We start from the raw sequence: 24,970 nt of genomic DNA on the forward strand, positions 1-24,970 counted from the left end.
CTCTCTTGTTTTAATACAGTAGTGTACTTTCTGAACCACCACTTATTTCCCCCTTAGTTCTACTTTATTTTATATAGTATCTGTGCAATGCAGATGGGCTTGACGTGCATTGACACAATGATGCCATTAAGTGAGGGCCAGTGTGACTTGAGAATAATAAAGGTGTTCCATAAACATGTCAACATAGTTGAGGATTAAAGTTAATATTATTTTCAATCTTAAAAGCATTTCTACATGTATTGCTTTTGCAATTCACATATAAAATATAATTGTCCTCAAACTCAAATCTTATTGAAGCTTCATGAACATTACTACAGGGAAAATAAGAAGTTGGTAAATGATTAAGTGTATAATTAAAGGTTTCACATTTAATCCTGTCACTGCAGTGATTTATGGTTTCCATTATTTTGCCCATGTAATGCACTTCTTTTTTTTTTAGTGGTGGGAGAATTGTGAGGTGTTTACAATGTTGGGCGAGAAATGTTTTAAGTGTAAGAACAAAGGGAAGGATGTAGTCTCTCTGCTTCTCTGCTGTCATATTTAGGTCTGAAACAGGTGTCTCCAGTAGCCAGTCCCAGGAAGGCTCAATAAAGACATAGGGCTGGGACATACAATCTCCCTCTGTAATGCATGCCAGGATTGGGTGGAAACCTGCAAACGCAGCAGAAACTGCCTTGAAATAGCCCATAGCAAAGGCTGAGCAGAGCCCAGTGCCTACAGGCTGCAGAGTCCGGGCTCTTCTCCAGAGGTAGGTCCCCACGCAGTGTTTTTTAAAAGGACTCATCAGGCTTTGTGGTTGTCCTTGCAGCCTACCAGATATCTGGGAACTCATTGCTTGTGTGGTACCGAGGGCTATTCCCTTCTTCACCAAGTTGCCCAGCCACTGGGTTGTGCTATCCTCTCGTGAGGCTTTCTGCCAGCTGCATGAAATTTGCAACTTACTTCACTCTGGCAGGGCTGCAGTGGGACTGGTGGACAACTCCCCACTCATGTTGTCCAGACCAGCCTGTAGTTCTGCTGGCAAGTGGGTGTCCATACCACCTCAGGGTCGGGAGAGCCTGGAAATAAGGTCCCTCACACCCAAGTGAGTGCTCCAGCTGTATGCTTGTGTAATACAGGATACTACCTCTTCCAGCTACACCCTAGAAAACAAGGGTATTTTCCAAGAAGTGCAAATTTGCTTGTGTCTGTTAGGTGTACGCTGAGCAGATCTGAGATTTTGGGGCTTAGGTGTTGTTTCAGGGTCATAGGGGCTCCTGAATTTGAGATAAGCACTTTGTTGCCGAGGTGGAGGTGTTTGTGGGACTTGAGTAAGACTGAGGGAGAAATGAGCTTCAGCAGCCACTGAACAAGCGTTTTCTGGTGGCAGTTTTCATATTCAGACACGTAAATTTGTATGTGGTCCAAACTTCCTCTTGACCACGAACCCACCTAAAGAAAAAAGATGATTTCTTCTACCAAAATATGGTATTAGGATTCTCCTCTTAGAGTCATTTCACATGAGAATTGCTGTTCTTTTCCAGACTATTGCAGGATGAAATAGCTTGAGTTTTATTTCTGTTTGTGAGCTTGGATTCACACCCAAGTAAACTTCACCTACAGCTGTTAAACTGAGCAGAAAAAAATACATCGTCTTGTCTTCACTGTTTTAACCTAAATATGCCTTATAGATGCACTTATTGACAGTTCCCATCAATGTTTAATACAGTTTAATTATGTTCTGTTGAAGGTAGTGTAAAGTACATTCTCCATATTATTGTATAGTGTTATTGTGTTTCTTCTTATTCTTTGTCTCACTGAAAATATTGGGGCCATTTTGTTTTGATCCTCTGCAACAATTACAGTAGAAACTTCTGAGAAGAGGAGATCTTTATAGAACTGTAGCAGAATAAAAGAGCATAAAAGTGAGTTTTCTTGAGAAATGCTTTTGTCGAAAAGGACTTCTGTTTTGTCTTCCTGTAGTATGTCTCTCTGTCTTTTGGGCAAGTTTTCATTGCCCTAATATTTTTCAGCTATTGTTTCTTTCTTCCTTTGTTTGTTTGGGTTTTTTTCTGGCTCAGTGTTTTAAGACAGGTAACCAAACAGAACATGCTGTTCCGGAAAGTTATAAGAAGTCACAACTGCAGTACTGCCTTTCTTACTATATTTGGGGGATGATATTGCTGCTTTTTGAGCAAATGTCTGTTTGTTTTAGGGAAGGACTTGCTCACATGAAACTTTATAATTTTTCCTTGAACTATAATAGCTAATTTAAAATCTAGCAATCTGCATGAGAAGTTCCTGTTTCTCTGCTTGATCACCAGACCTTTAATTGGCAGACTGGCATTTTCCCTGCCATTGCAGTCCCATTTGGATCAGAGGTCCCTCGAAATTTCCTAATAGCTTTCTTCAGGTCTGACTAACCTAAGTAAAGGTTGGTCACTACCAATCCTTCAGAATAATAATTAGACATGTGTAACAATTCCAGGTCTACAGCAGTATTGTGTTGTATGTTCTTATTCACCTCTTCCTATTGTTGAAAGTCTCTTGGTGTAACTCATTTTATGGGTACAAAAATTAAGTGTAGCACCAGCTACCCTCTAGGATGGGTTGGGGTTGGCTGTATTTCTAGTCTTGCACTGGGAAGTGCAGGTGTAGGTCACCTCACAGCGAGGTGAATGGTCCCAGTGACTTCAGCGGGCTTCCTTATGTGAGTCAGAGTTTAAGGAGTGCAGCATTTGCCTTCCTCATGAGAAGCTTCCAGAAGAGCATTGCTATGTCCTGCCATCCATAATATTTAGCCTTGACTCTGCTTAGGAGTGAATAATTTGTATTTTGGAACCATCATATACACGCTTATTTTGATAACATTCTGGTTGTGGGTTTTTTTTCATTTATCAGACAAATGCCTTCTTTTCACAGTAGACTGAATAGCTTTTGCTTCTTCTGAGCTATAGAAACCTATCGTGTTAATTCATTTGAGCTTGAGGATTACTGGCCTTTTAGTGTTTATGATCAAATGTGTTAGCAAGACCCTTGGGGCAAACTCTTTACTGGAATGAAAAGGCACGTGTTATTTGAAGTCAACTAGTTGAGCCGTTCCAATATACAGCAGAGAGGAATTTGTCCCCTGGTCCACAAGCTGATGGACTATACCGGAGTTTTTACTTATGCTACTGGCATATAAAAGAGTACAGTTTTCAGGCAGAATATTTTTTCTCTCATCTGTCTGACTCATTGTTCACAGAATCACACAATCACAGAATGCTTAGGGCTGGAAGGGACCTCTGGAGATCATCTACTCAAACCCCCTGCCTAAGTAGGTTCCCCTAGAGCATGTTGCACAGGATCATGTCCAGGCAGGTTTTGAATATCTCCAGAGAAGGAGACTCCACAACCTCCCTGGGCAGCCTGGTCCAGTGCTCTATCACCTTCAAAGTAAAGAAGTTTTTCCTCATATTTAGATGGAACTTCCCATGTTTCAGTTTGTGCCCATTGCCCCTTGTCCTGTCGCTAGGCACCAGTGAGAAGATTCTGGCCCCATCCTGACCTTATTGCAGTCTACAACTACCTGAAGGGAGGTTGTAGTGAAGTGGGAGTCGGCCTCTTCCCCCAGGCAACTAGCGATAGGACAAGAGGACATAGCCTCAAGCTTCGCCAGGGGAGGTTCAGGTTGGACATTAGGAAGAATTTCTTTTCAGAAAGGGTTATTAGACATTGGAATGGGCTGCCCAGGGAGGTGGTGGAGTCACCATCTCTGGATGTGTTTAAGAAAAGACTGAACATGGCACTTAGTGCCATGGTCTAGTTGACAGGGTGGTGTCAGGGCAATGGTGGGACTCAATGATCCCAGATGTCTCTTCCAACCTGACTGATTCCGTGATTCTGTGATTCTTGACACCCACTCCTAAGGTATTTGTAAGTGTTGATAAGATCCCCCCTCAGTCTTCTTGTTTCCAGACTAAACAGACACATCTACCTCAGCCTTTCCTCATAAGGGAGATGCTCCAGTCCTCTAATCTTCTTTGTAGCCCTCTGCTGGACTCTCTCCAGTAGTTCCTTATCTTTCTTGAACTGAGGGGCCCAGAACTACACACAGTACTCCAGGTGTGGCCTCACTAGGACAGTGTAGAGGGGGAGGATAACTTCCCTTGACCTGCTGCCACGGTCTTCCTAATGCATCCCAGGATACCATTGGCCTCCTTGGCCACAAGGGCACATTGTTGGCTCATGGTGAACATGTTGTCCACCAGAACACCCAGGTCCTTCTCTGCAGAACTGCTTTCCAGCAGGTCAACCCCCAGCCTGTACTGGTGAATGGGATTATTCCTCCTAGGTGCAGGACCCCACACTTGCCTTTGTTGAACTGCATGAGGTTCCTCTCTGCCCAGCCCTCTAGCCTGTCCAGGTCTCGCTGAATGGCAGCACAGGCTTCTGGTGTATCAGTTACTCCTCCCAGTTCTGTGTCATCAGCAAACTTGCTGAGGATACACTCTGTCCCTTCATCCAGATCATTGATGAATAAGTTAAACAGGACTGGAGCCAGTACTGACCCCTGGGGAACACTACTAGCTACAAGCCTCCAACTAGACTCAGCACCGCTGACCACAACCCTCTGAGCTCTGCCATTTAGCCAGTTCTCAATCCACCTCACTGTCCACTCATCCAACCCACACTTCCTGAGCTTCCCTATGAGGACGTTGTGGGAGGCAGTGTCAAAAACCAGTAGACTGGATTCTCTAGACTCTATAGTGTTACGTATGACACATTTAAATTTAAAAGATAGAATAGACATTTTCATGGACCATGAAATCATGTGCAAAGTTTGAGGTCTGTAGAGTAGGATACAAAAATTACAGTCGAGATCCCTGAGAATGCAAGTTCAGAACAAAAGCTTTGCTGCTCAGATGGGAGTCCTGTTGGGATATAAAAGGTCCTTTTTTTATATATCTCATAGTACATCTTTTTGCCTTTTTAGCATGCAGTTTTATGTGACATTACAGCTGTTTCTTCAGAAAGCATGGGCAAAAACTGCTTTTGGTAAATCACAAGGAAGAACAAACACAAGGGAAATGGTGCTTGTTTTCTAAAATGCATATATTCTGTTATGCATTGCCAAATAGCAGGGGCAAGAAGCTAGGAAGAGTTGGTTTAATTAAGAGTTTGTGCAGAGGAGAGTTAGCATTGTGATGTGAATGCATGTGTGAATTTTTATAGCTTACTTGCTTTCAGGCTAAAATTTTCCATCACAAGAACCTCAAGCCATGAGAGGCCTCAGGACCCGCACAAGGACAGTTTTTCTGAGAGAGGATTATCACTTTTTTGATCACTAAGTTCTTTAAGAACTTTGATAAGCCTCACACAAAGTTTCTGGCCGAAGCAGCGCATCTACAATTTGACTTGGTAAGCAGAGACATGCAGAGAGCTGGGCTACTGCCCAAAGCCTTTGATATTGAATCAGGCAAACCTGGTCCCAAGGTGCAATGCCCGCAGCTGGTTTCTGCCTTTTCAAACACAAGACATTGTGCAAAAAACAGACACTGAAGCTGTTCCTTTAATTCTCTCCTGTTCTGCTGTGCTGAACCCAGATGATATACTTCACCTGCTCCCCTTCTATATTTGCTACAAAGGAATAAAGTGCCATTCCCAAGAGCTGCTAGAGTCAGACTGTCCTGGAATTTGTGGCAGGGACCCTACTTTCTTGTAGCACTATAAGTACCAGGATGAAGATTTTTAGCAGAATGGGATGCACTCAGAGAGAGAAATAAATGTTAAATTTAATGATTGTGTGATATACCCTGATTCTCACTTTCCAGATTTTCAATAAAAACCCTATAAAAATTATTTTAAACACTTTGCAAATATTATTGGGTTAACCTGGCCTGTTAGTATTCAGGAAAGCAGCCCACATAGTCTGAAACTTCATAGCCAGACCTTTTGATGTAACAGAAGGGCAACATTTCTCTTTCTAACCACCTAATACATACAAGAAAAAATGACTGAGAGAAAGACTCAATTTATTTCCCACGAACTGGTAAGAGCTACCTCTCCTTGCTTACCTCCCACTGCATCTGCTTTGATGAAATAATTGCATTAATTCTTGCTGAAATATTAGCATGAAATAATTAATATTTGCATGTAAAGCAATATGTGTTTGAGCATCATAGTTAATACTATGTTAAGGTGGAAGATGTGATTTTATTCACTTTCTGGCAGCCCAAGGTTGTACATACAACTGAAGTTTATTAAGTTGCTCTTCCAATTGTAAGCAATAAAAAATGCTTCTGTTTTGCAAGACAAATAGTGAACTTGGGGTACCATTATTTAGCAGCTTTTTGACAGCAAGGTAGCAAATGCTCTGTGGTATTATAGAGTTTTACAGGCTCACCTAATACACAATCATGTTTTTTGATGGGTACAAAATAAGACTGAAAAGTACAGCAGCTTTTTTAGTGAGGCTTATTCCTTTTTTTTTGATATACAGTTTTGTGGAGCGGGAGGGGGGAAGAAGGTAGAATGAATGGGAATCCCTGAGGAAATGTCAAGGCTGAATGGAAGGAGAACAATTCTGTTGGGTTTGATAGGAGAACAACTGGATTCCTCACTTGTGTGATTGCCTCTGGCTTTTGTATTTAAGAGGAAGTAAAACTACATCGATGGGCAAGAAAGATGCTTTGGAGCAATAAGGATTGAAGGTTAGTGAAAATGAGAGGTACCTTAAGTAAATGAAGAAAGCCTGTGGGAAAGGCCAGAGTGGCTGGAGCAATATTCAAGTGAACAAAATAAATCTGGGAAATGGGGAGGAAGAGAATTGGTATGATAGGATTGATAATATTTTTGTTCCCACAGTCTTTGGGATTTGTTCACTGTTTTGTCTTTATACATATAAATATACCTCCCGCCAGCCTGGGTTTGAGCGTATCTGACTCCACTTAGTACATCAGATTTTTCTCCATAGTCGCCAAAACTTTTTGAGAAAAATAATCTAAATTACAACCCAAGGTAACTTAAATGGGTTTCTGTTAAAACAGAGGGATCCTAAAGTAAGCAAATTGAATATTAAATCCATATCCACACAGCTCTCTAGCCTTTTGTTTTTTTCCTCAGGCAACCCTGGACTAGCCTGTGAGATTTTACTGACTTCAAACGCATTAAATATATTGATCTGCAGAAAGCTTTGGCGTCAGGCTGTCTGTAGCCTGTGTCATGCTGTTGGAAAGGAAATGCTTTTGCCTCTGTCTAAAGAAGAAACAAAATGAAAAACATTATCAGGGTTTCAAATCACTGTGCAAGTTGGAGAGGCCAGGGGAATTGGCTAATAGCAGCTGTATCGCAATTAGTGGGGAAGAGCTCAGCTAAGAGCAGCAATAATTGTTTTGAGCATCTCAGAAAAATTTAAACAGTGTATTTTTGGAAAAATTATTTCTTCAGAAATAACCTATATAGTCAGTATGTACCTTCTTACCAGGGTCAGCAGCGTTTTGGAGGAGATGATAGTTTATTTGTCCTTTCCCATTTATAACATCATGTTCTTTCTCCATAATGTGGTTCCCTTGATGTCAGTAGTCTTCATTGAGTTCTGGATTAGCTTCAAGCTGTGAGGGGATCATATAGAGCCACTTAATTTTGCCTCCTATTTTTCTTTACTTTTTCAATAAGTTGCTTAGGTTCAGTGATTTGCCCCCATGAGTGTCTTAGTGCTTAATCAGGTGAAAGCTTAGTTATGCTAACACTGCTCCCTTTGCAATAACAACTCATGTGAATTGTCCTCCATCATCTTCTCACAAGAACACTAAGTCCAGGCTCCAGCTACAACAGGGATTGAATGTTTGTAGTTTTTTCATCACAGAGTTTAACTGAAAAAAAATGTGACTTTGGTCATTGAAGCCAATCTGGGTTCACCAAAAATAGTTAGAGGACATGACTGCTGTCATGAATCACTTCCTACTCCATTGAATAATAATTTTTTTCCCTCAGTAGTTGCCTGAAGAAATTTTTCCTTTAATCAGGCCCAAACAGGACTTTCAAACACCTTTTGCTGCGCTGCATAAACACATCCCCTTACAGTATCCATCACCTTAACACCACACACTACACAAAACTCCCCTGCCCCAACCCACATTTCCCTGGACCCATCACACTCCTCTCTTCTCTGCCAGACAGCACTGAGCTACTTACTGCACTTTGCTGTACAGGACATCTTCTACTGCTGTTACCAGCAACTCTTGCACTTGCATCTCCCTAACATGCAGGTTTCACACAGCCACAGGTGCCTCAAGTCCCTGCCTCTTCCCTCCTGAATGTAAAGTGGTGCAACAGGGAGTGCAAAAGGAGCAGCAGTGGCAAGGTACCCCTCTCCTGAGCTAGACACATTGGATTTGAGAATTGGACGTGCTTCTGAGTGCTGTCCGCTCTTCAGATAGGGGAGTTGGTATGAGTTTTGTTTTTAAAATATTGTTTATGAATGTTCATCCACTTTTTTTCTAAAACATTTCTGTAAGTATTTTTGTTCTTATGGTAGTTCAGTGCAGACATTGCAGCCATTTTATATGCTTTTTTGTTTTACTTCGGTAACATATACCTTCATCAAGTGCTTACAGGCTTCCCTAGAAAATGTCATTAGGGAACCATTTTTCTGAGTGTCAGTAGCCATTCCACAGGTGCTGCTGTTTTGCTTTGTTAATTTTGATATTCAATTATCCTCCCAGAGAGAAGGAGAGCCTTCCTATAAGGCTCAGGCGAAAGCTGTCTTCTCATTACAGCCAGTTCTTAGCCAGTGCCTACTGGCTGGTACTAGAGTTCATCTTGCTGTGGAGCTGTGCTAGAGTGAGAAAAGCAAACTCTTCTGATGAGATAAACCTGCCTTGCAAGTAGAAGTAATGTATGTTTCCTAGATTGCATCTTGTAGTTAGTTACAAATATAGAAAATAATCTTTAGTTTCCTAAAGGAAGTGTTTTACCAGAGTAATTTATTTGTTTTTCTTCAGATTTGAAATGCAGTTTTCTACAGTGCATAAATAAGGGTGCTGCTGAGATGAAATTAAATTATTTTCTTTTGTGTAGCTATATAGTATTATCTCTGTGGTAATGAAGGAAGAGGGATTGGAAGTTGTCTTTTTCTTTCAGTATCAGGGTGGAGGTGACTTACTAGAAGAAAACAATAGGGCTGCTTAGTCTATCTGGCACTAGTGGCTTAGGGTCAGATGAAGGCAGAGAGAGCTGAGATGGGGGAAGAAGAAGAGAGATTTGAAGTTGTATCTTAAATTACATGAACACTGATGCTATTTACTCTTTGATCAGTGTGACCTCTGCTATTAAGTAGAAACTTAAATTAGGAATATAGGATTGGAAGGGACCTCCTGAGTCATCCAGTCTTTCCTTTTGCCATCACAGCTGCTGTAGTATATAAATCCCTTTGAGAAGGCTGTCATAGTCCATCTTCAATTTAGCAGGGCTCTTTGTCCTATTATAGGCTGGTTGTTCCCCAGCTGAACTCCTGTGAAAATTAGAAGCCGCCTAATTTTTGTCTAAGGCAAGTTCAAAGCCAGTTTATTTGTAATTGTTTTACTGCCAATATTGTCCTTTAGTTTAAATGGTTTTGCCTTTCTGTTGCCTGTGAAACTTTCTCAGGTTTTATTTTTGTGAGAGTTAACAAACTAAGACCTTTGAAATGTGTCTTTTCAGATCAATGGGGTGAGGAGGTGGGTTTTGTTGTTGTTTTGCTATTTTGATTAGGTGTTCTATTTTCTCTATTTTTTTTGGATTGTTTTTGTTTTAGGATGTGTAAAAACTATGATCATTCAGCATTTCAAATCTTTTTTCCACCAGTTTCTACAGGATTGATGCTTCCTTATGGAAACACATTTCTTGATATATCTTGAGCTTTCCTAACAGAGAGACAGCTTATTGGTAGCTTTTAGGCATCTTGAGTGAGATGAATCTCCCCTAACTTTGTCTATCTGTGTCTGAACTTGTCACCTTGGGCTGTCTGTATAGTCAATGAAGAGAAATAGGTAGAGCTAGGGTGAGGTTAATCTGACCTATTTTAGGTATCTAATTTAGCATGAAAGGAATCACACCCTAAATCTCTGAGAATCATGGAAGCCTGAGGTGGCTTGCATTCATGAGAGTTTCTGCATTTAGTCAGAATAATCCTACTCCTTCTGACTGGTAGATTAGCTCCTGGTTTATAGCAGTAATTCTTGTTACTGTCTGCGTGCATGTCCTTGTGTATATAACAGGAACGCACTAGAATAGAATTGTACTGCTTCTCAATTCTTAATGTATGTTATCAAATGATGAAGACAAAAGTGAAGACCTGCTGTAGACATGCTTGTACAAACTAGACCTATTTTCTGTATGTTTCTGGAATAATAGACATGGAGGGTTGATTCTGCACTTAATTTTGCAAAATGCATGGATTTTTTGAACTGTCTCCAAGACTTGAAGGCAGAAGTTCATTGTTGGCAATGGAGTCGCTCAGACTAAGATCCTTTTTTCAGCTACTTAACGCTGTTAGATGTCAGACAGGGCAGTGAGACTTTCTGGCTGCCGTCAAGGAATAGGAAGGCAGACAGAGGGCCTCAGACAGTGTAAAACTTTCTCATTAATGGTTTCAGTTGGATAACACTTTCTGCAATCTGACCTACTAGTTAATATTCAAGTAATATCATTGAGGACCTAGACCAGATCAAGAATTTTCAAGGCTGGTCAGTGCTACTCGGACCTTGAAGGAAGTACAAAAGTGTTCAAAACATTTGAAGGCCAATTTTCGATCTCTCACTAAAGCCAAGGATTAGCTTGGGCTTGTACTGATTTAATGTTCTCAGTCAATCTCTTTTCTAAGGAGTCAACAATGTCTGTAAAGGCTTGCTGAATGACAGTTATTCAGAATTATTTGTAACAGCCTATTTGGAAATGCTTCACAGTTGTCCACAAGCCTTGTAAGCAGTATATCAGGAAAAATACTCAAAGCTAGTACAGGGCTATCAGAAAGTGGCTTCTCCAACACATATACTGGTGGTCAGTGATAATCATAAGAGTTAATGAGTCTACTTATACTTAAAAATGCGTCTAGCTCACACCCTTGCCATGTTGAATACCTCACCCAGAATGGCTAGTCCTCAACCCAAAGAATATTAGTCCTTTTGGGCTGGAGGGCAGTGCAGGCTGGGGAAACACTTTCCATCTTGCTGGGGAAAGAGGAAGCATGTTCCTTTGTTTGCAGACAGTGTCTGTTCAGAGCTGCTCAGGTCCAGAGACATAAGATGGATAAGAGGAGTGAATGCAGCTGAGACAGTCCAAAGTCTTTGGATGAGCTGGTGCTCTGTGCGGGCCAGGATGGGGTAGATACTTGCATTCTTTGGTTTGTGCATCTGAAATGAATGGAGAGGCTGTTATTGCTGTGAAATGTAAAGGGAATGAAATTTCATGTATGATATCAGAAAAGATTTGGATTTGGTATTATGTCTTGCTCACACCATCCTATGTAAATGAAAGTCCCACTTGTAGCTTTGTCTGCCAAGGCAGAAAATGAAGTTTATAGCTTTTGTATGTTGTCTATAGTTTTTGAAACATTGATTTGTTTACTTTCATGGAAGAGTTGCACTTTCTGAAATGAAGATTACATTCATCTAGTTTACATCTGCCAATATGATGGTTGTGCATCACCTCGGTGGTTTATGAATGGACAAAACCAATTTTATTACTGAGCCATTCTTACTCATAAGTCACTCTCTGCTCTTTGACTTGGCATACATGGACTTCACTGTACAGTTGTGCTCTTGTGAGGACAGAGCTGATGGATGCTGTCCAGAGTCTGTGTTCCTATTGAGAAGCAGCTGCCAGAGCCTTTCGATGTCACTACAGAATTTCTCTAGTCTTTATCCTTGCAGTCACTCCTATGGTTGTAGGACTGAGGAATTCATTTTAGGGCAGCATGGCTCATCTAATACTATGTTCCTTCTCAATTTGTAGACCTAATTTGTAGACCTTGTGTAGGATCTGCTTCTTAATTACAGCACTACCCTGTGTAGTCTAATGATGCTGTTCCCAATTCATACCATTCTTTTCACTATCATTCATATCACGCTTCATTATCACTTCATGTCACACTTTCTACTATCATTCCATTTCCAGTTTGCTTGAAGACTTTTGTAAGCCAACTATGAACGATGAGAGCTCATTTTCTTTCTCATTTGACTATACCTGTTGTCATGGCATGAAAGCTTTATGGGTTGCCAGAGAGCAACTGTTTAGCCTGTTTGCTGAAGAGCAACTGTTTAGGGATTCCACAGTGCTATTATATTTATTTTTTTTTTTACCTTGGGAATAATAACTGTTGTAATTATGAGTATTGTAAGGGTTGGAGTTTCACAGGACCATAATGCTGGTGTTATCTATCTCTTCTCCAATATCATCTGCTGTTGCAGTCTGAGGATCACCATTGGCCTTTAGAAGACTACCTCTGGGTTTTATACTTGGTGATAAGGCGTTGACCTTGATGCCTTTTCCAGACCTACAATACCATGTTTGGAACATACTGGCTTTGCTTTGCTGGCTTTTAAAGCACTTAATCCTTGAAAGAAAACAGGGTTTATTAGTGAAGTTGACATGTGTGTTTTAAAACTGGGTCTGATCTAAGGGTCATTCCTACACATTGTGAGTCCAACTTATAATCACTGGTTTGTGTGACATTGTCTTAAACAGCAAAGGTAAAATAATTTCCTTGTCTGATGTAAACCAAGCCTCATTAGTGACACCTTCTACTGTGGTATGACAAATGGGGCTTCCCCCATGCCCCTGTGAACAAGTACAGCTAATAACTTGAGCTTCTTGCTGTGTTGGAATTACTACAAGTCTTACTAATCTATGTAAAATCAACTGGAAAAAAAAAAAAACAAAGCCTTAAATTCCAGGCAGCTTGTATCTGGAAAAGGAAATTGAATACTCTCAAATCTAAAATACCTCAGGATATACTCCTCTAGGTACTACAGTACTGCTTCATTTCAAACTTGTAGCATTTTAAAAATTTTAAATCTCCACAGGTTACATGTGTAGTGTTAGTTCAGAATCATGTGTCTATATACACATATGCAAAAATACAGGCTGGATATGCAAATTGACACATTTGTAGTTACTTAAAGTTCTCTTAAGACATCAAGTCTGAAGATATGAGCTGTTTTCTTTGGTCCTCTAGTAGTTTCCACCAAATTACATGTTCTGCTTCTCTCTTGTGGACTGATTTTTCTCAGTTCTTGGCTTGCTGGAGAGATTCCTCCTCAGGCAGTACTTGAGACAATATGAAAACTAATGCAGTTAGGGAAGAGAAAAGAGGCCAGTCCACACTGTTCTTCCTTTAAAAAATACAGGTAATAACCTCTTGTTGAAAGAGATGAAGATAAGAAGCAAAGATGCCTACTTCAGGTGGAAAATATTTTGACTCCTGAAGTATTTAAGTTATGAGTTTAAGGAGATACAATAGTCAGAAAACCTACTTGAAATAAGATCTTTTCAGACATTTTACAGAGAAGCAATGTGGATGATTCTAGTTCAGATTTGTGAAACCTTTAGAGGTTTTGAAATTTGTCATTTTGTGCTCGAAGAAAAACACACCTTTGGACAGTGCAAAATCAATTCATGTCAAAAGGTCTATTTTCAATCTTGAGTCCAGTGGATTAAATAGAGTTTTTGGAGCCACTAAAGATGTTGGGCAAATATTATCGTATTACTGAAGGATTTCAGCTTTTAGAAAACAGTATATTTGACTGCATATTTATTTCAAAATTTGTACCCAGAACCTTGTGGTTATAAGACTAACTAATTGTCCAATATTAGGCAATTATTGTGGACAATGGTATAGTCTGATTAGACTGTATGATGATAAAATTCTAACAACATGCTAATAAGATTTAGTTTTTAATTGGTTTACAAATGTAAACAAGTGTTAATCCTCTTCTTTATTTTTTCCTTTTTTTTTTTTCGTTGTTCCTCAAGTATGCTGGAAACAAAAAATTTATAACAAAGCACTCTCTTGCTCTTTGATATCCAGGCTGACACTCTAAAGGTGACAACTTTTTTTTTTGATGGAATTAGTGGTGAACTACACATCAACTGAGAACAGCATGAGTCCCTTATTAAAAAGGTTCATTAGATAATGAGTAGTAAGAAAAAAAAAAATCAAACCACTAAGTTTAATATTAAAGTAGAATATAAGTTTTGGTTTCATTGTAGTATATGAAACTACTAACTGTACTGTCTTATCTTTCTGAGGGATCACCACATGAAAGACTGTTTGTAAATTGTGATATGACTATAGATAAACTTTAACACATAAAACTTGACAAAACGTAGGAAGAATAATCTCCTCAAGATGGACTGGAGTATGGGACCTATCTATGAAAACTTCCTAGCAAGCATAGTACTTCCTCATAAAAATATACATGATATTTGCTTGTTGTAACAAGTTAATCCCATGTTTGAAGAGGTTAAATGCAGATTTTGTTGGAATAAAAATACAAGATATTTGTCAGAATGTGCATACTTTGAGGGAAAATATTTAAATACAATATATTAGATAGGTGCTTCTGTAAGAGTGTGAGGGATGTAATATAAAAGCCTTTAAAAGGAGGCTCTTCAGCAGCAAGTCAAAGGACCACGTTCATATTGCAAGATTGACCCATATCCAATGGATTGATCCATTAGAATTCCACCTTTTTTTTTTTCCATGCCCCAAACAACTCTTTACTGTGAGGTCCCAATGAGTTTAGTGGCAGAGGACCATGAACCTAGGATGATGATGACTGGATTAGGCTGGGGGAAAAAAAAAAAAAAAGATGGAGAGTCATATACTTCTGTGTTTCATTTCCTCTGCTGTTTTCCTCCACAAATCTCCCTATCATCTCCATCAGCACCTTGGATCTCCTGCTGTGCCTTGCTCTACTTCCTCTGCATGGCATCTGCAGTAGCTGATGCAAGACCCAATACAGGAGGAGCTTTGGTGTAGGATTCCAGTAAAGGAGGTTTCAGACCATGTACCCACTCCCTTTCTTCCAGCTGTGCTGGGTTACAGGGGTGCTCTCACTGGCTGCTATAGAACAAGTCTCTGACATGGCTAGTGTGAGACCAGTATTCTAGGAGTAAGGGATAGACAGAGAAAGCAAGAAAAAAAATCCTGAAGTGAAGCACTACAGCTTTCTTGTCTCTTTTACTTGATAAGTGGACTGGGCTACTTGATGTGGTGGTACCAGGGATATAGAGGAAACAGAGATCAAAGTGGCAAACACGGAAGTGTATTGCGTCAGGGCGCTAGGAATAAATTTGTGAACTTCTCCACTATCAGACTAGTACATGTCTCATTTGCTTTGTTTTATCTGATCCTTCAGACTGTAATCTCTCTGGATCTGCATTTTTAATAACTTTTCCACAACTCTATTTGGAGTTCTTTTTCTTACAGTCCTACATATGCTATTGTAGTATCCAAACACAGTGATTTTTGCATTCTTTATTCAGAGCTAAAATATTTTCTGTGTTCTATTTGAACCTTAAGGTGTGTTTTGGATAGACTCAGGCAATCAGTTGGACTCAGTTTTCTGCTGATTATAATAAAAGAATTATTGTCTGAGTGCAGAGAAAAGCTGGTCACACAAGAAATTTAAAAAAAAACCCTTGAAATAAATTTATTATCTTAGATGTGTGAACAAAATATTTTCTAGCTTTCTCCTTCTGTTTCCTATTACCATGCAAGACTACACTTTGTAGCTGTTCTGTAGCTTTCTGTGGAGAATTTGTCCAGTTCTGTATGACACAGGATATAGTAGTCTGACTATTGCTGGAGTGCTCATAGAAATTCAAAATACTCTTCAGCTTCTAAGACAATAAAAAACTGCCTTCAAACTTCTGAAGGCTGATGCAAAGTAATGTATATATGTGGATTTCTGAGCCATGGAAACCCTCAGGTGGTGCACACGTTAGTGTTAGTACAGGTCAAATGTGTTTTCTGGAGGTTCACAACCTGCACATGTTCTTGCCTACATCAGCTAAAACCATACCTGCACAAACAAAAACTGTGATGCTTCCCTGTTCCTTTGAAAGCTCCGTGACCATCACTGTAGTTCTCCTTTTTTGTCAGCGCACAAGAAAAAGTGGTATCTGGGGAAAGCATACATACCAGGCAGGGGAAGGTTAGTACCAGGCTTCTGCTGCATTAAACACAGCATGCTGCTCTTCAGGTAAGAGAAATCTTTTCTGTCAGCACGGGGTCCTGGTGACCCTATTGACCTTGAGATTTTTAGTTCAGAAATGTTGTTGGATTAAAAGTCCCTCTAAGTTGTATAGTCTTGTCCCATATCAATTTTTAATTTCAAAACCTGACTTTTAGGAATGGTACTTAAATGACAGTCTGTTCTGAACAGAAACAGATTAATATTGCTTTGCTAGGAGGAAGGCAAGCATTGATGCCCCCGTTGCTCTGATGTAGCACCAAGATCCAACTTTTGCTCTTAAAATTGGAAGTGTAAAGCTCTTTCAGCTACAAAAGATGACTCTGAAGTTTTGGCATCTTTTTATTTCATGTTTGTACAGCATCAAATATGATGAGGTCCTGGCCTGTGGTTAGGACTTCTAAATGCTGTGGTGTATCAACAAAAATGGTTCTAAGTGCAAATTTCAAAACGCTCTCACTTGGTCTCATTCCTAATGGCATGGCCTATTGAAAGTGTTTATCCTGTGTTTCTGAAAGATATCCATGTGATTCTAATACTGCTTAGATCATAACAATTAATGACTAGCTCAGTGCCCATCAGCAGACCTAAAGCAAGGGATACCTTGTACAAGAGCAGGCTTTCTGTTCATTTAGTCCAAAGAGACAGTCTTGGGTCTTTTCTCAAACTAGCTGCTGCCCATTTCCCTCCACTGAGGGAATGAGAGCACTCAACACTCTTCATTTTATAATAAATAAGTATGAAGTGATTTTTTTGAAGATGTAAGTTGCATCCACACTGCCACAATCTTTGCATTTTCAATGAACAGCTTGGGAGATGAGAGAAAACCTGTAAAAATTTACTATGGATTTTCCAAAAGACCCTGGAACGAGACATAAGGAGAAAGAAGTAGATCCATTACAACCTTAGATAACAGAGCAATTCTTGCAAAGTATACGGCTAGGTTGCATTTGGGGATGAGGGGGTGGGTGCTTTGGGGTGGTTTTGGTTTTGTTTTTTAACAGATGCTATGTAGTATACTTCAGGGCCCCAACAGACAGTTCACATTTCTCTTTTTGTTCCCATTCTGAAGTACGAGGAAAACAATTTTAATCTTGTCTCACTTCCCTTCTGGCGTTATTGTAATATATTTCCTGGACATCTTCCGAGATAAATGTAACAAGTGTTAGCACATAGCTATTAAATCTTCTAAGACTGCGAAATAGCTGTTCCTGTCTGTCCATTCACAGCCTTGTAATAAAGCACCTTTTAACTACAAAATCTATTGAAGATATATGAAAGTCTTCTCATTCTGTGTTTTCCCATTCTGCTCCCTTTTAAGCCTCGAATGTACAAAATAACATCAATGTCAACTGTTACTCTAGATTCATGAATGCACAACTGAGAGTGTAATAGAAGCCTCTTTTTTTTATGGTTTTATCATGGGACTCGATACAACCTTTGCTGTTCAATACTAATTTTGATACTTGTCCAGGATGAGATCTAGATTCCAGATGCTTTTTCAATCATGTCTTATACTTGGTGGTATAAATTATTATTGACTTTGGTTTAAGCTTAGAATTTGTTCTACCCTGCACTGTTTAAAACCTATCCCCTCTGCAAGATCTGTGCTGCACTTTTGCACAGTGCATCTTTTCTCTATCGCATGCACACAGTAACTTATTATTTTTAGCCCATTAATCTGTATAACGCAATGCATGTGCTATTTCTTGAGTGAAATCACTTTTCTATAAATTGTGATATTTTGGAGAGGGGAAACATTCTAATGCTAGTTTGAGGCTCTTTTAGCGATGTTTTTTTTTCCCTTCTGTTAATTCTGCTACAGAGATGATGTGATTTTTTTTTTTTTAAGGCAGTAGGAATGGGGAACTTAGTCCTGCTATATCTTCAAACACACACATATCTTTCTTTCACTTAATTTAAACATCCTACCAAAAAAACATGGTCCGCTAATAATAAGTGTCTAGTAGATGTGAAAGTGCTAACATTTTAAAGTTGAAGATCAGAAGGCTTTTTTTTTTTTTCTTTCATCCTGCATCTTCAGATCCACAAATGATGCTTTATTACAATGTTTTGGTTCCTATGGACAAGCTAAACAGTTGTAGTCAAAGTTATCTCCAAATTTTCTTGCTTTCCTGTTCTCTTCTGCCTTTATAATCAAGAAAAAAGATACTCACTGAAATTCTCCAAGGAGAATTTTTATTTTACTAACAATCTCCATTCCAGGAAGCTTTAAAGCTTTACAAAGCAGCTTTACAGTTTTGTAAGTGAATGATACGAGTACTACTGAAATCATATACAAAGTTAACCTGAATTGAATTTCTCAAGTCAGTGTTCCAATAGTAAATTGAATAATTCTGCAGTACCTCTTTGCCTTTTCCTAACACATTGCTTAAGGCAAGATGTTGTGTGGATTGGGGGGGTGTTGTTCACAGAACAAGTCATTTTATCCATAGCTTGTTTTATTTGGGGAATTTGTAGAGCCATACCACTACACTGACTCTTCCCTCCTCTCCCTGCCAGTAGCTGTATCTGCTCTAGTCAGATGTGCAGCACTGCTGCACCTGCAGATATCAGAGCCGTTTGCTCTGTGTCAGTTGGACATACCATCATTTCCTAAAAAATTAAGTGGAAGTTCTGGTTTTGCTGGGACAGAATTACAGAATCAATTTTCTGTTCAGAAAAGCCGCATTTTTGAGAAGACTGCAGCACCTGAAACGGTAGGAACAAAGTTGCTAAGATACTTTGTTTTAGTTCGTGGCCAGCGGGTTTCCATAATGGTTGAGACCATCAGCAGTTTCAAGTTAGCCAGGTGCTAAAGCTAGGAGGAGCGAAAGCCAGGGCAGCTGACCCAGGCTGGTCAACGGCAGTATTCTATACCATAAACATCACTTTCACTATAAATTGGAAAGTTTGCTGGGGACAGCTCTTCTCAATGGTTGCCATCCCTTGAGGGTCTCACTCATCATTCTGCTCCTGAGGCCCGCTCTCCTGTTGGCTGTGACCATCACACTGTCACTGGGGCTGCGGTGCTCGTGGTGTTCGATATCTGATATTCACTGTAGCTTACTAGCATTAGTATTAACGTTAGTTCTTTTTTTATCATTTTATTAAAACCATTTCCGTTTCAACCGACGGGTCTTCTTTCCTTTTCCCAATTCTCCTTATTGTCTGGGGAGGGGTCACTATGTGACAGAACAGCTGGCTGTTGTTTAGCCCCAGATGCATGCTAAACAGAGACAGTGGGTTTAAGAGCAGTTTTAAGATAGAGTATTTAATATATAGGCTGCAGGGAAAATAGGGTTCGTACTGTGATTCCTGCATACATTTTTGACTCCTTTGTAACCATAGGGGTCAATTATCTAGTAAACTTGGTATAAACTGTGCAGTGAAAGAACAAGTGTGTGCTCCTCACACAAACAGGAAAAAAAAAAAAAAGAAAAAGCCTAGCTTTTACCCCTCGCTTTCCTTTCTCATTCTCTTGAAGGGCTTAGCCTTAGAGTAACAGCATGATAACTGCCCTCAGCTCTGAGCACAAGGTCTGTGTTGGGGTTCAGTGGGATTGCAAGTTACAGTAGGGATGTACCTTCCTATCCTTACCTCCCTTCTAGCAGGTATGTGGTGTCAGGTGTTTTATGGCCCCACAGTAACATTCTCACTGATGAACAGAGTATTTGTTTCCATCTCAAAAAGGGAGAAAAATATCAGTTTCTTAACACTGCGATATCACAATTTCCAGAAGAGTAATTTCAGATCATTTTGTGGAATATAACAATATATTAGTACAAACTTCTTGATGAATTGCAGCTTGGGTACTTGCAGAATGTAAGACAAACCAACATTAGATTATGAAGAAGAAAATTAATAGTGCTGATACTGCAGTATTTTACTGTTAGAAATAAATTATTTAGAAATATTTCTGGAAAGTGATATATCAGTCTTGATTCTGCTCCTGTTATGTTGTGGCTCCAGTGTTTAAACATTGAATATTCGCTCTTTTTTATTCCAGAACTGAGTAATGAATTAGCCTCAGTGTGATCTGAACTGTGGCATTCATTGGAGGTAACTCCCATAACTTGCTTTTAACTTTGATGCATTTTATGTGGCTATTAAGGTGTTCATAGAGTTCTCTTATTTGCCCACTCTGGCCCTAATCCCTAAATGAAACCTCTAGGTCTTTTTCATGATATTGTTTAAAGTAACTGAGCAAACTTATGTCGATAGTAGTTAGACCTCCACTCACACAGAACCTTACAGAATGGTTGAGGCTGGAAGGAACCTCTTGAGGTCATCTGGTCCAACCCCCTGCTCAAGTAAGGTCAGCTACAGCAGGTTGCCAAGGACCTGCTGACAATGCTCGTAAAGCAGGCCAGGATGCTGTTGCACTTCTTTGATATGAGGGTACACTGCTGGCTCATGGTCAGCTTGTGGTCCACCAGACCCCAAAGTCCTCCTCTGCAAAGCTGCTTTCAAGCCACTTGGTCCCCGGCACATACTGATGTTCGGAGTTATTCCTCCCCAGATGCATGACTATATACCTCCTCTTGTTGAAGTTAATGAGATTCCTCTCTGTCTATTCCTCCAGACTGTCCAGGTCCTGCTGAATGGCAGCACACCCATTGGGTGTATCAGTCACTCCTCCCAGTTTCGTATCATCTACAAACTTGCTGAGAGTGCGCTCAGTTTTGTCATCCAGGTTATTAATGAAGGTGTTAACGGTACTGGCCCCGGTATAAAACCCTGGGGTACACCACTAGTGACTTGCCTCCAGCGGGACTTTGTGCTACTCATCATAACGCTCTGGGCTTGGCAGCTCAGCCAGTTTCCAGTCTACCTCACTGCCTACTTATCTAACCCATACTTTGTCAGCTTGTCTGAGGATGTTATAGGAGGCAGTGTCAAAAGCCTTACTAAGGTCCCTATCCACTGCTCCCCTTCATAAATGCATGCTGATCACTCCTGACCACCTTCTTGCCCTTCATGTGTTTGGAAATGGTTTCTAAGGTAAGTTGCTCTATCACCTTCCCAGGGACTAAGGTGAAGCTAACCAACCTGAGTCCAAGTCCACTCCCAAGTGTGTTAAATAATTCCTCGTGTATACAAAGCACAGATCACACCAAGTCCTTTGATTTAAAATAACAATAGTAATAACTGTCAAGGATTTAAGCATAGTGACTCATGTTTTTCAGACTGGATAATCCTGCTCTGGGATGCAGCACTGTGGCCCGATATGTGAGAAGTAGGCAGACTTCATCTACGATAAAAGGTATTTCTGTTTTCATTATGGCATATTCTCCCGCCAAGAGAAAAAAAACAGCAACAGGTTGCTCTGACCTTCCTGCCCTATCGTTGCTACCCCTAAGTGCGCACGCTACCCCTTCTGCAGAGGTGGCAATGGGTCAGTGAGGTCTTCTCACTCCCTCTTTGTTCCAACTCTCACACATTTCACTCTTGAATGTTTTCTGCAACTGTAATTGGCAGGTTGATGTACTTAAAGGCAGCTACCCTTCAAGTGGAGCACTGTGCCTTGTTATAATTCGTTTCAAGCCCATTATATCTGTTCCTCATCTTAAAAGTACAGAATTGAGGTTTTCTTCCAGTGAACTGTGCTCCTTATACAATGGTTGGGCGGGGGTGGGGGAGGTTGAGAAGATTTTTAAGGCAGCTATTTCATCTGTGCTCACAGTTTTACCACAGCAGCATGTTGTAATATAAAATTTAAGAGGTCAGTAAACAACTCAGCAGTAATTGAGCAATTTAAACAAAAGCTTCTGCTCAATATTTGATGCTTGGGAGGGGGAGAGGAGGAGACAGCCAAGGATCCATTGTTCAATGTATTACCACAGTTGTCTCATTTTTAAAGAATCACGTTTAATAAGGTTAGTAACTACTGCAGAACAATGGCAGGCTTTTCTCCCAGATCATCTTCAAATTTGTTTTTTTAAATTGATTGTTGAAACATTGCCACTAATGAGGCCTGTGTCCTCCAATGAATGCAAAAAATGTGTGTGTGCATTGGGGGATTTACAAGTCTGAGTTGGTTATGTCCCACAGTATGAGGCTTTTTGACAATTTGGATCAGAAAGTTATACTGTATGCAGGTAATGAAGGTACGGATTCATGTTATTTTTTCTTTAAGGCCTTTATGCACTCCTTTCCTGACCTAAAAGTCTTTTAAAATACTCAGTCTATGATAAAACTTACTTCCATTAGTGGAAACTGCACTAATGTAGTGATGTGACTCTATGCAAAAAAACCCTGCATGTTAATTATTAGAAATCTGTTTTGTTTGTTTGTACTACTGGATCAAAATTTGTTTTTATAGGCTATTGGATCATGCTATAATCATCTAACAGATGCATGGTAGATTAACAAAATACGTGGATCTGAATTCTTAATCTATTTGCATCTCATCTCCTGTGGTAATGAATTTCTAGAGTTACTGTTTAAACATTTTCAAGGAAAATTTAAAAGTCACTTTCAAATGCTGATTCTAATTCTGTTAGTTGTATAACACTTGTATAATAAGTGAATTTACACCAATAACAGATGTGAATTTTGGCACAACATATCATATTTGCTTTCATTATTTGGATGGAAAGACTAGAAAACATCATGGGCTAAAGTAAATATCACAGTTTTTGGAAACAACCGTACAAACCGTTCTTAATAAAACTGGGAATTCAGAAGTGTTTGACTCTAAGGACTTTGGTCTGACCCTTACCAGCTGTTTCACAGACTTGCAGCATGAGTTTAGCATCGTTCACATTGGTGTGCATGTGTAGGTGTGTGCACGTGGGAATGCGGGGCAGCATCAGCTGGAGCAGGGCTGAGCAGGGGGACAGCACCAGGATAGCAGGGATGAGGGGGCTGTCAGACAGGGCAGTCACTGCAGTGGTGCCAAACCCAGCCAGTGACCATGCACAGCCCTCCTAATATCTTACAAGCACACCAGACCTCTTCTCCACCCTGGGAGCATCATGCATCACCTGTGCAGAACGACCAGTCAGTGACATGGGGCAAGTCCAGAGCCGTTGTTTTTTCAGCTCTAGATTTTGAGGGATCAAGTTTGGTGCAAAGTGCTGCTCAGGAAAGTAGTTAGTGCTGTTGCTTTATTCCATATACACATGCGTGAGCGTGCACACGCATACCTACTTTTTTAAATTTCATACCTGCTGTTGCCTCTAATGACTTTTGTATATGATTGGAAAAGAGTGACATGCTGTTTTTTTCAGGATGGGAGTGGTTTTCTAAAAATATCTTTGGTGGTGGAACTTGTTGGTCCTTTACATGTACCGTTTACAGTCTTTGTGCTTGCAGTTTACATAGAGTGATATAGGTGTGGTGGAGTGATATAGGTGGCTGTCATCGGTCAACAGCCACTCAGCCACTTGCTCACTCTCCACTCCTGCAGAATGGGGAGAAAATAGAAGGAAGGCAAGAAGACTTATGGATTGAGATAATGACAGTTTAATAGGGAAAGCAAAAGCTGTACATACAAGCAAAACAAGAGGAGGAATTCATCCACTACTTCCCATCGCCAGGCAGATGTCCAGTCACTTCATGGGAAGCAGGGCCTCAGAATGCATAATGGCTGCTTGGGAGGACTATCACCATAACTATGAATGTGTCCACACTTCTTTCTCCTTTCCATGAGCTTTTATTGCTGAGCATGATCTCATAAGGTATGGAAAATCCCTTTGATTGATTTGGGTCGGTTGTCCTGGCTGTGTCTCCTCCCAACATCTTGCCCACCCCAGCCTACTCACTGGCGGATAAGGGTGCACAGAGCAGGAAAGAGAGAAAGCCGTGCCGCTATGCAAGCACTGTTTGGCAATAGCCAAAGCATTGGTGTGTTATTAACACTGTTTTAGCCACAAATACAAAGCACAGCACAACATGGGCTGCTATGAAGAAAGTTAACTCCATCTCAGTCAGACCCAGTACAATCTCCACCCCTTATTCTGTACCATTTGCATCATGCTCCAGTTCTCTTGTCTGATGTATCTAAGTATCCTCTGTTCTATTCATATATGGTTTCATTTCTGTATCCTACTCATGCTTTTCCACGTACTTACCTAACCCACACTGTGTTACAATATTTGATCCTTCTATCCCATATTTCTAATGCCTGAAGTTCCCTCTACCAACACTTACAACTTATACTACATGCTAAAACCATCTGTACTTCCAACAGTCAGTCTTGTATATCCTCATTAACCACTATCCTCTATTTCTTGACATATAAGTGGTTATGATTTCCACATTCCATAGGGCCTTGTCAAGTTCCATAGGGCTCCATCTGTCAAGTTGGTCACTCAAGACAGGAGAGGTGGCGTGTTGGGTTGTTGCCTGCCAAGACCAGCTTGTGTTGGGTCATCACCATGCTTGCCCTGTTCCTTGAGAGGCTCATCCTCTGGTGTTCCAAGTGGTTCTTACTGTAGTACTTCCTTTAACATTCAAATGATGGGTTATTTTCCCTCAAGGTTAAAACTTCTTGAGGTACACACTGGCTTCCTTCATCCTTCTGCATTTTCTACCAGGTGCACCTGGGTCATTGACAGAAGGCAATACCAGGAATGGGTTTGGCTTTTCCTGAGGGAGGAGCAACCCATGCTGCTTTTCCCAGCCACTTCCCTACATGCACTATGAGATCTTTATCTGTTCCCACAGTATGTAAGTGCTTTGTTTGGGCAGCTGCCTAGGGTGGATATCACTTCCAGTAGCCTGAGGTTTTACACCTGAACAGCACTTATACTTATGATTTGTTG

The sequence above is a fragment of the Nyctibius grandis genome, chromosome 3 (assembly GCF_013368605.1).
Source record: "Nyctibius grandis isolate bNycGra1 chromosome 3, bNycGra1.pri, whole genome shotgun sequence".
Lineage (NCBI taxonomy): Eukaryota > Metazoa > Chordata > Aves > Nyctibiiformes > Nyctibiidae > Nyctibius > Nyctibius grandis.